The sequence below is a fragment of the Pseudophryne corroboree genome, chromosome 10 (assembly GCF_028390025.1).
Source record: "Pseudophryne corroboree isolate aPseCor3 chromosome 10, aPseCor3.hap2, whole genome shotgun sequence".
In the NCBI taxonomy this organism is placed as follows: domain Eukaryota; kingdom Metazoa; phylum Chordata; class Amphibia; order Anura; family Myobatrachidae; genus Pseudophryne; species Pseudophryne corroboree.
Genome location: NC_086453.1, coordinates 353,567,027 through 353,579,368, shown reverse-complemented (window position 1 = coordinate 353,579,368; position 12,342 = coordinate 353,567,027). Strand labels below are relative to the sequence as shown.

Below are 12,342 nucleotides of genomic sequence, written 5' to 3'. Positions count from 1 at the left end.
ATAGCATAACGAAACCAAGGCTATGAAGTGTTATTCTGTTGAATCCGTGATGTCGGCATCTTTCGCTTGGGACAGCTCCTGTAGATATGCCATTGCATCCGAGGGGTTGGAGAAGTCCTTGAATGAGGTCCCATCGTAAATGCGGAGTCTAGCAGGGTACAGCAAGCCGAATTTGCGCCCTTCCGTAGCCAGTTTAGAGCATACAGGGGAAAAAGCTTTTCTGGCGCGCGACAGCTCAGCAGAATAATCCTGGAATATATGCAGTTTATGTCCCTCCCACGACAGGGTTTTAGCTTTGCGAGAGGCTGACCAGATCTCCATCTTGTGTAGGTAATTTAGGCAGCGGAACAGGGTAACGCGGGGTCTCGGCCTGTTAGGGGTCGGTGTCGGACCCACCCTATGGACCCTCTCTATAACCATGTCTTGGCAAATTGACTCAATGCCTAGGAGCGAGGGGAGGGTGTTGCGGACAAAGTGGGCCAAAGCGGGTCCCTTGATAGATTCGGGCAGGCCAACCAGCCTAATGTTATTACGACGCGATCTGTTCTCAATGTCGTCAATCTTATTCCATAGCTGGTAATTATCATTAGTGAGGCGTTTTACTGTGTGTTGCAAACCCTCAACGTCGTGGGAGACTACAGTGATTTGTTGTTCTGTTTCAGAGACTCTGTGTGTGAGGTGCTGAAGTTGGCTGGTGATGTCAGCTACAGCCTTGGAAAGAAGGGGTGTCATGGTGGCTGTTATGGCTGCCACTACATCTGTGTAAGTCACAGGGGTCTCATTGCCAGCACTTACTTGACCCCCAGAAGCTGGTCCCTCGGCTGCAGACTTTTTGTGGAGGGGGGAGCGCTATCAGCAGCGGATTCCGCCGTCATCGTCCCTGCAGCACGCCGCTTCTCCTGGCGTGGAGGCTGCGGCTGCTGCTGCTGCTGATGGTCCGGCTGAGGGTGCGTCGTCATCGGGGTCAGGAACTTGTCCATTTGCTGCAGGTCAGGTAGCTGGTGCACTGCGGGAGGCTCCGGGGTCAAAACAAGGCTTTGAAAGCCGTGAAAATAGTGTTTTTAGGGGAGCGGTGGACGGAGCTCAAAACGGAGCTCAGTACTCCATGAGGCCGGAACCGGAAGTCCAAGTATGATATTATTAAATACAAAAATAAATAAGTTAACAGACATTTAATTCATGTTCTGTGCAGATTGTATCCTTTCCTCATATACTGGTCCCACTAATGCAGAATGCTGCATCCCACCTGTAACAGTAGATGTCAGCCCTTTAATTGATCTGTCCTAATAATATGCTCATTCATTGACCAAAAGAGATCAATAATGATCAGCTAAGAGAATGGTTTTCCATGTTGCAGCCAGACTCACGCCCGTTAGGTTATGTGCTACAAGGTTCTTTCTACCTATGGCTCTACTTCGGGAGAGAAGAGAAGAAGAATCCATATGGATTTAGGTGATGAATGAAATTGAATACCAGGGATTTGGGCAAGGTGTTTACTTCAATGAAAGAATCAAGCAGTAAGGGGATTAGTAATATTTAGCAAAATATGCTGAACTACATGTACCAGACTATGGCGTGTACTGTACAATAGAGAAAAAAATTCTGCCCATGCTAAATGACACCCAGTAGGTACTCCTTGTTTTATTTTTGGTGTGTAGAACATTTGGAATAGTTTACTGTGTACTGACACTAGGATTACTCATGATTGATGTTTTGGAAGATACTTTACCTGTTTCCTTCTAGGCATTTAATATACGCCATTATGTGAGACCAATCAAACGCTCCAGTACGTGTGTTAATCCATTTGTTCAGCTCCATAATACATTGCTCAGAGCACTTCAGCACTAGTATCTGTTTGAAAAATCCACTGGCTGTATAGAGATGATGAATGAAGGATCCAGAACTGATGTCAATCAAAAGTTGTCCTTTAATGTGACCTGCAGGAAAAGGTCACAGTGATTACAAAGTGTAATATGTTATGTAACATCTATTCTATTTATCTTGCTGTAATGTCCTGTTAAAGGTAAGCAACTGCCTCACCACCCACCTGTTGCTCCTTCAGTGTAATGTATTAGCAATGTACTGGAAGTACTTATTTGAGCAGAATTTCCAGTATCTGGGGCCAATTTTCCTGCCTACAGTAAATACACAGACATTTGTAGACATCAGATTGTCCATAATGTTCCATAATGTAAACCCTTAGAAAACATGCACACCTAGGCCAATATTTACTGATAATCTGAGTTTGCACGATTTGTGTGTTTTTTTCTAAGTCCCAACACGGGAATTCACTAAGCACAAATCTCGGCAGTGTTTGGTCCATTCATAATGGTTTGAACGGCAAAGTCCAGAAATACGAATGAATAGACCATCGGTCAAACGCGTCTGTTATTTCATACAACACGGGTATTCACTATTCATTCATATTTGGGTGTTAGTCTCTGAGTGCTCAAGTGCGGGTGTATTTTTTTGCGATTCGTTAAAAAAAGCAGCAAAAAAATAGACCTGCTTTTTCCAGGCGAGTTTGGATAATCATGCACGGATCAGTGAGATCTGTGCATGGTTATCTGTGGGAAAGGGTCTGTTTACTGTAAAAACTTGTAAAAAAAAATTGCGTGGGGTCCCCGCTCCTAAGCCAAACCAGCCTCGTGCTCTTTGAGCCGATCCTGGTTGAAAAAATATGGGAAAAAATTGTCAGGGGTTCCCCCATATTTGAACAACCAGCACCAGGCTCTGTGCCTGGTCCTGGTGCAAAAAATACGGGGGACAAAAAACGTAGGGGTCCCCCGTATTTTTTTAACCAGCACCGGGCTCCACTAGTCAGAGAGATAATGCCACAGCTGGGGGATACTTTTATATAGGTCCCTGCGGCCCTGGCATTAAATCACTAACTAGTCACCCCTGGCCGGGGTACCCTGGAGGAGTAGGGACCCCTTAAATCAAGGGGTCCCCCCCTCTAGCCACCCAAGGGCCAGGGGTGAAGCCTGAGGCTGTCCCCCCCATCCAAGGGCGGCGGATGGGGGGCTGATAGCCAAGTGTAAAAATAAGAATATTGTTTTTTGTAGCAGTACTACAAGTCACAGCAAGCCTCCCCCGCAAGCTGGTACTTGGAGAACCACAAGTACCAGCATGCAGTGGAAGAACGGGCCCGCTGGTACCTGTAGTACTACTGCAAAAAAATACCCAACAAAAAACAGAACACACACACCATGACAGAAAAACTTTATTACATACATGCACACCTACATACACACATACTTACCTATGTTCACACGAGGCTCGCTCCACTTCTCCATGTCGAAACCTCGGGGTACCTGTGAATAAAATTATACTCACATAATCCAGTGTAGCTTGCGTCCTGTTTGTAATCCACGTACTACGGGGGACCCCTACGCTTTTTGTCCCCCATATTTTTTGCACCAGGACCAGGTCCGGTGCTGGTTGTTCAAATACTTATATATGTGATGAAAGGGAACCTACGTTGCTGGATGTGAAAATCATGATAAATGATGGTGTGATTTCCATGGAAATCTTTTCCAAGCCCACGGATCGGGACACGTTATTGTTGGCATCTAGCCACCATCCGGGATCCCTGAAGAGGGGTCTCCCTGTCAAAAATGATGCGGGTAGCACGCATCACGAGTGACAGGGTAAGAGTTCCTGGATTGCTTGACAACATGATTTCAAAATTTCTTGCTAGGGGATACAATTGGTCCTAATAATTCTGTCAATCTGTTCCTGTGTGAAACCAAAAGTCTCACCCGGGGCCATAGTTCCCATAATATGACACCCTGGGATATCAGGCTGTGAAGACATATTACTCTCCTTGTACCTGTGTGATGATAATAAAAGCTTCCTCTCCCACACAATAAAAGCAGAGTATTTTTTCTGGACCAGGGGGTGGCCAACAACATCTTAATGTATACTAGGTACATCGATGATGTCTTCCTTCTGTGGGGTGGTGGAAGAGAAGCTTTCGTGGATATTATGGTAGAAATTAACGCCTTGCCTTCACCCATCAAATTTACTTATATATAAAGACAAGGTACTCCAAATGTCCAGAAATGAGCTATTACATCCTATACAGAAAAAAATTAGAAATATTCTTCCATGTCTTGTGATTTCTCAACTGCTAGCCCTATTGTCCGCAGGGCCTCACATGCCCTCTGGCCAATAGTGGCGTCAGACCTAGATTTGACATCATTTAGAGGGTTGAAACCAACTACAGCCTTTAGGAGAGGGGCTAATCTCCGTGATCTCGTTGTAAAAATGGACATTTCAGGGATGAAGGGGTTGGATGCTGTTATCATCCATATAAAAACCCCTGGGTGTTATTGTTGTCCCAAATGTGCTACGTGTAAACACATGATTGCCTGTAAAGAATTTAGGCATCCAAATCCTAATGTGACATTTACCATCAGACAGGTGATTACATGTAGCACATCCTATGTTGTCTATGCTATAGTCTGCCCATGTGGGTTGTTCTACATAGGGCAGACTATACGAATATTCAGTGAACGAATGGCGGCTCATCGTTCAGCCATTAAATTTACTTTGGAGGGTAAACTGGTGGATCAGCTGGTGGCCCGACATTTTTTATCAGCTCATCACATCATCAATTCTTTAAAATATTTTGGTATAGAACATGTACAGCCGACATTGAGATGTGGTAATAGGGCCAAGATTCTGTTGGAGAAAGAGACCCGGTGGATCATGAGGCTGTATACCTTCTGGCCCCGGGGTCTCAATGATAAGGTTAACTGGAATATGTTTGTTTAGAATCTCTTGGCTAGGGTTTGAAGTTTATCCCAATCCTGTCTTTCCTGTTTTGGGTCCTGTTTGACCTGGATGCATTTTAGGTTGGTCAGTGTTGCTTCTGCTAGAAGTTAATTATTAATAATAAACCTTGATTAATCTTAGTTATACACATAGGGAGTGATCTCCGGTGTAGGGTAGACATACACTGCCATGATCAGTGTGATGATTATTACAATTAAATTGTATATGTAGAAAGTCCCTCCTGTATATTGTATTTTTCTATTGCATTGTATTTTTTATATTGTGCACCAGGGTATATTGAATATGTATATGTATTTGTTACAGGGAGCACCCTTTGAGTCCGTGCCCATCCTGCACCTGATGACGGGGAGAGCGGCCTGTGGGTCTCTGTGTGAGAGCGGCTGTGCCTGGCTGACAAGCAAGCGCTGGGTTGCCATGGTTACAGTGACGCGCTGGGCGGAAGTGACCTGGCGGCTCGACACCCGGAAGCAGGATGGCGTGGAGGATACGCGGTGGCGGGTGTGCTCCGGGGGTATTTAGCGGTGTAAGTGTTTTGTGTTTGTTTGTTCATGTTTGTATTTGGCCTGAGGAAAGGGCTGATGTCCTGAAACAGCTGTAGCCTTTCAATACAACTTTTGCTACAACAAATTGTCTCCAGTGCCGTTCTCTTTTGGAGTTATATATATATATATATATATATATATATATAGTGGAAAAGTATCGCAATGGTTTTATTAATTTTAAAACCAAAAAATTTGCAGCAGTTACGAAAGATTATGAGGAGAACAAGGTTTATTTCCTTTCAGGCAATCAACTTTTTATGGAAAACAATCACGGCAATGCTATTTCAAGAAACCTAAAACATTTCCTTTGGAGACGGATGAATCCAGTGCAGCATCACTAAGTGATTCAGATATTGGGGGTCATTCCGAGTTGTTCGCTCGTTATTTTTTTTTGCTACGGAGCGATTAGTCGCAAACTGCGCATGCGCAATGTACGCAGTGCGCCTGCGCCAAGTAAATTAGCACAAAAGTTTGGTATTTTACTCACGGCATAACAAAGTTTTTTCATTGTTCTGCTGATCGTAGTGTGATTGACAGGAAGTGGGTGTTTCTGGGCGGAAACTGACCGTTTTCTGGGAGTGTGTGGAAAAACGCAGGCGTGCCAGGGAAAAACGCGGGAGTGTCTGGAGAAACGGGGGAGTGGCTGGCCGAACGCTGGGCGTGTGTGTGACGTCAAACCAGGAACGAAACTGTCTGAACTGATTGCTATTTGTGAGTAAGTCTCGAGCTACTCAGAAACTGTTAAGAAATTTCTATTCGTAATTCTGCTAATCTTTCGTTCGCAATTCTACTAAGCTAAGATACACTCCCAGTAGGCAACGGCTTAGCGTGCGCAATGCTGCTAAAAGCAGCTAGCGAGCGAACAACTCGGAATCACCCCCATTGCCTCTACCAGCAAAACCTCTATACGGGTCCCTTTGGGGATCAAAACCAGGGCGCAAAGAGACGTCCTGGCTGAAGAACCACCAGACGAAGAAGATAGTGCGAGAGGCAAAGGAAAAAAGAATATAAAAACTGAGAAATAATTTATAATTTTTGCTCCACTCCTCTCTCTGATCCAGAGATAAGGGTATTACAAAGAGGGCTCAGCTTTGTTCCGACTAATGTGCATAATAGCTTTGACAGTAAGATAGATTTGGCCCGCTTTAACCGATAACTCAGATTGAAAGAATTTTTCAATGACAAATCATCTGATCAAGATACGTCATCCAGGTGTCCGGTAAGAGCCAAATCTACTTTTGATCCTTTATCAGTGAATCCTGCCATACGTGCATATACTAGGACCATGGTTAATCAAATTGACATTGTTACTAAGACTCCTTCAATCTATATTAATAACCTTTTACCTGATGAACGTTTAGCCTTGAAGTGTTTATCTAATAGGACTGATATCACGATCCATCCTGCGGATAAGGGAGGAAGAATTGTGATTATTTGTCAGAAGCTTACTCTCAATTGAATGATGTAATGGTGTATACTAAGCTTGATAAGGATCCTACTGATATATATGCTAGAGAATTGTATGAATTGCTCCAGAATTCAGCTGATAGAGGAATTATAGACATGGATATGGTTAATTCCTTGTATGTTTCATCACCTTTGGTACCTGTCTTACCATACCAAAACTTCATAAGAATGTGTCTAAACCCCCAGGTCGCCCTATTATAGTGGCTAGAGATTCCCTATTCAGACAGGTTTCTCGATATCTAGACTTTTTTGTTGCAGCCTGTGATACAACATGAAAAAACCTATTTGAAAGACACATTTTGTTTTTTAGACAAATTGAGAAATTTATCTTTACCCACTACTGAGTTTTGGTTATGTACGGCAGACATTGTAAGCCTATATATTAAAATTCCTCATGAAAGAGGTATGTCTGCAGTGAATGGATTAATTTGCGACAATGTATACTATACTGGTCTTCCTCTACATTTATTTTTTTATTTATTGAAGTTAGTTTTAGTTTTGACTCATAATTATTTTCTATTCAATAAGGAATTTTACCTACAAATCCACAGGTGTGCGATGGGTTCTCCAGTCGCCCCGACTTACGCTAACGCATTCATGTTTGAAGTAGAACAGAAGTTATTTTTTGATGTTCTGGATTATAGTACTAATATCCCATTTTGCACTAGGTACATAGATGATATATTTACGATATGGACCGGTACTAAGGAAAGTTTTGTTGCTATGATGTTGGATATCAATTTACGCGATGAGAATATCAAGTTCACATATAACATACAGAAGGATAACATACACTTCCTAGGCGTAAATGTTACACTTAGCAACGTGGGCTTTAAAACTACTATTTACAGTAAACCTACTGATTGTAATAAATATCTTATGATTTCCAGTCACCACCCTACATCTTTAATAAATGGTCTGCCTTTTTCCCAGCTTCTTAGAGTGCATCGTATATGTAGTGATGCAACGGAAGAACAAATACAAATGGACAGACTCATCTGTAAATTCCTTGAGCAGGGTTATTCTAACAAATTATTACAAGATGCAAAAAAAAGAGCTTTAGCAAAACCCAAAATTAAGCAGAATGTTACTACTCCTAAGGAGACTAATGATAAGATTATTTATGTGTATCAATTTTCTACTGCAAGTCTGCAATTAACCAGGTGTGCCAAGAGACATTGGTCAGTTGTGCAGGCAGATCAATCTCTGTCTTCACTTGCTTCTAAACGTTTGGTACCATGTTATCGAAGAGGACATAATTTACGCGATTTATTAGTACACTCTGATGTTTCAGATTTCATGACAGCTAAACCTAGTAATTTTTTAAGTCGAAAACCAGGTAATTATCGGTGCCTTGGCTGTACTACCTGCCTATATCTGGAAACTGGAGACACTTTCTATCACCCCCCGTTGGGTAAAGCAATAAAATTTAACCATAGTTTGACTTGCGAAAAGGAGGGAAAATACTGCGCCACAGAAAATAAAATCCTTTCTTAACCCAATAGGTACGGCTGTGATATATTAAAACTCCCTATGTATAGGGCGTCAGCTAGTTTCCCAAATAAAACTGGGATGGTAAATCCCCTTAACAATTAAATTTAAAAAGAAAGGGATGGGGGATAGCGACCAATGGTGTCTATAAATAATTATAAGATATTTAAAAAGTATATATAAACATTTATTTAAAACATTTTTTAAAAATTTAATATAAACTTTTTCTAAAAGATGGGATAAAACATATACACATATATATAAATAAAAAAGTGCAAATGTATTAAAGTGCTTATCTGAGTCAGAGGTCACTTAGATGTCCAACGCGTTTCGTCACACAGACTTCATCAAGGGTTGACTTGCACCTGCAGATATGTGGTGTATGACATTAGATGGCCATGTGGGCTTTTTATGTGGGTAAGACCTCTTATACTTTCAAGGAATGTATGGCGCAACATTGCAGTGCTGAGAAACAAATCTTTGAGGGTAAAGTAATAGATCAGCCAGTTGCAAAACACTTTAAACTATGTGGTCACAATTTATCCAGTTTGCGCTACAAAATGATTGACCATATCCCTGAAAATAGGAGAGGGGGCAATAGGAATAAAAAATTATTACAGTGTGAGACACATTGGATTTATTGACTTAATACCCTTGTTCCACATGGGTTAAATGAATCTCTTTCATTTAGTAGTTTTTTGTAAACCATGACCTTGTGTGCTATAATTATTTATACACTCTGTTATTAGTGTATTGGATTTTATTTCAGTACAAACTTATTGTGATATATTCCTCTTTAAAAGTTTTTGTCATTCAGTGTATTTTTGCCTTCTAGCCGTATCATTGATATATTTATTTATTTAATTATTTACAGCTCTATCCAGTGTTCTGTATTTTTCACGGTGAAGGGTTAATGGGTGAGGTCAGCTCTGATGGAAATCAGAGGAATCCAGGGCTCTGGGCATCCGGTGACCACTGCACGTGTCTTATTGTATGTTATTGAAGGTAAGAATGTTTATTATTCTGTTGTAAAGCCTGACGACGGTTGTAATAAAATACCGAAACGTTTCAATTGATTACATGCGTTGAGGACCCTTTATTTACTATATAAATCCTGGGAGTGCAGCTCATCTCTGTCCGTACATACAGCGGGTTACTCTGCAAGAGAGGGCACCGGGCAATTTATACATACAGTCTGGAGTGCCAAATGCTTGGATATATATATATGTATATCAAACAAATACTCTCCCTCTGCGCTATTGCAAGAATATCTATGAAAAACTAGATTGGGCTGCCAAATTCCGCTAAGTTCCCTGTTAGAAGGAACTAGAAATATGAAATCTGAGACAATAGAGGAATGTGTTTGTAACACCAAACTCCGAATATACAATAAGGAGAGAGAGGAGTCTGATATGATAAATCTGCATGTCCTCTATGTAAACAACTATTTGATGTTTTGTGTTGAAGAATGATACTTTATTATCTCTGTATTACCGCAGACAATGCTTTTATATTTTAATCAATTTTAATATGGAACATGTTATTATGATTTTTATGTTCTAAGACAGGGCTGGCCAAACCGGTCATCGAGATCTACCAACAGTTCACATTTTCCAGACCACCTATCTGGTGCACAGGTGTAGTCATTACTAATTAAGATGTGCTGCATTCATTCCTAACTGACAATTCTACAGATCTCCAGGAGGCCTGGAAAACATGAACTGTTGGTAGATCTCGAGGACCGGTTTGGCCAGCCCTGTTCTAAGATATTGAGCAGTTATATCTTATAAATCCCTTAAGAGTCCGGTTAAGTATTGGGTGGCAATACGACTCAAGGGCGCCCATTCCTCTATTGCCAAAAATATATAAGTGAAGGTGCACAAGATATTAACCGACTGCTGTTTTCATACAAATTAATGATTTATTTCAAAATAATAATTAAAATCTTAAAATGCAAACAGTAAGACAAAATTATTAGCATAAGACCATGAAAGGCATTAATTCTTTCAATTTCTCCACATAAAATGAAATGTAAACTCCACACAGATTATGCTTTGGTTAGTATAATGCTCCTTCAGACAGAAAAGGCTTAATTGCATACATATGTATATATATATATATACTTATTTTTTTCTTCTTTTTTATTTTTAAACTTGTGGTAATATTACCATACATTTTTTCAAAGGAAATAATACATTTTTCTCATGGCCATGATATGAGTCTGCTGATGCTTTGGTCAAAACAAGCTTTGCTTTTTGCAACTAACAAACAGGAGCTTTCTATGCCCATCTAGAGGAATCACATGCTAAGTGGAGGTTTTTGATGCAACGTATGTCAGTATGTAAAACCAGAGGCCTGAAAGTGTTTTGTACTGAAAAACTATAACACAGCTGTCAGACTTTTGTGTTGTATATCCTCTGCTTTTAAGCTTTAACAACATATGCTTTCTGCCTTTTCAATTTTGAACATTATACATTTGAAAAGTTAAATGTTGTGGATCTATATGGAAAATCTGCTTTTGGGTGTCGCACCTTTTTCCCACAACTAATTAGTCGTGGGAAAAACTTCCATAGATTTGAATAAAAATATATACAGTATACTGTACATGTGACTTTAAAAAATGAACGTGTTATTAGAGGATATTTGCATGTGTATATAATCTAAGATTGATAATTTCCAATACTCTTGACACATAGAAGAAATCTGATCTGTGAAGATACCCATGCAAATAGCCCTGTATATGTGCCATGAGAGAAGAATTTGTGATATACTGTATATATATTTTAGCTTGTATGGTTGGTCTTTATTGGTATATTGAAAGATATATATCTATATACACATTGGAAAGATAGAAATATTATAAATCTAAAAATATATTTTTTTAACTGAATACTAGTGCTTACAAATTTATTTTTGGCTAATTTAAGCGAGACGAGTAACTCCCTCAACTGTGAGCTGCAGGCACTCAGTTTTAATTAACATTTGATCAATGGGGGTCATTCCGAGTTGTTCGCTCGTTATTTTTTTTTCGCAACGGAGCGATTAGTCGCGAATGCGCATGCGCAATGTCCGCAGTGCGACTGCGCCAAGTAAATTTGCTATGCAGTTAGGTATTTTACTCACGTTTTTTTCTTCGTTCTGGTGATCGTAATGTGATTGACAGGAAGTTGGTGTTTCTGGGTGAAAACTGGCCGTTTTATGGGTGTGTGCGAAAAAACGCTGCCGTTTCTGGGAAAAACGCGGGAGTGGCTGAAGAAACGGAGGAGTGTCTGGGCGAACGCTGGGTGTGTTTGTGACGTCAAACCAGGAACGACAAGCACTGAACTGATCGCAGATGCCGAGTAAGTTTGAAGCTACTCAGAAACTGCTAAGAGGTGTGTAATCGCAATTTTGAGAATCTTTCGTTCGCAATTTTAAGAAGCTAAGATTCACTCCCAGTAGGCGGCGGCTTAGCGTGTGTAAAGCTGCTAAAAGCAGCTTGCGAGTGAACAACTCGGAATGAGGGCCAATGCCAGGTGCATAAGAATCTGGTCTCTTTTTTATTTTTTAACTTGCAGTCCGGTTTGAACTGTATGAATCACAGGGCTTATAGATGCAAGTGAACAAAGCGCAATAGGGTAAAGCGCACCAAACAGTACAAACAATAAATACTGTATATTGTTAGATTTTTCTATTTTTACATTTGCAGCTCTGTTAAAACTGTATGGATCACAGGGATTAGAGATGCGTGTGAACTAAGCGCACCAGGGTAATGCACACCAAACAGTACAAGCAATATATATATTATATTTTTTTTTCTATGTTTAAGCTTGCAGCTCAGTTCAAACTGCATGGATCACAGGGTTTAAAGATGCACGTGTACAAAGTGCACTTGAGTAAAGCGTACCAACCAATCAGTACAAAAACAATAGAAATATATTTTATATTTTTATATTTTTAAACTTGCATTTCAGATAAAACTGTGTAGATCACATGGCTAAAGTAAAGCACAGCCAATACACCAGAGTAAAGTGTAACACACACCAACATGCAGCATGCTCCT

The 12,342-nt window shown here is 40.5% G+C and overlaps 1 long non-coding RNA gene across 3 annotated transcripts in view; it reads left to right on the top strand.

Moving 5' to 3' along the window:
* Nucleotides 1-12,342, top strand: part of LOC134965636 (uncharacterized) — a 298,220-nt gene that overhangs the window by 198,071 nt on the left and 87,807 nt on the right. For all 3 annotated transcript variants that reach the window (XR_010188478.1, XR_010188476.1, XR_010188477.1), the window contains exon 3: nucleotides 9,175-9,305. This is a non-coding gene — a long non-coding RNA (uncharacterized LOC134965636). The remainder of the gene's footprint in view (nucleotides 1-9,174; nucleotides 9,306-12,342) is intronic.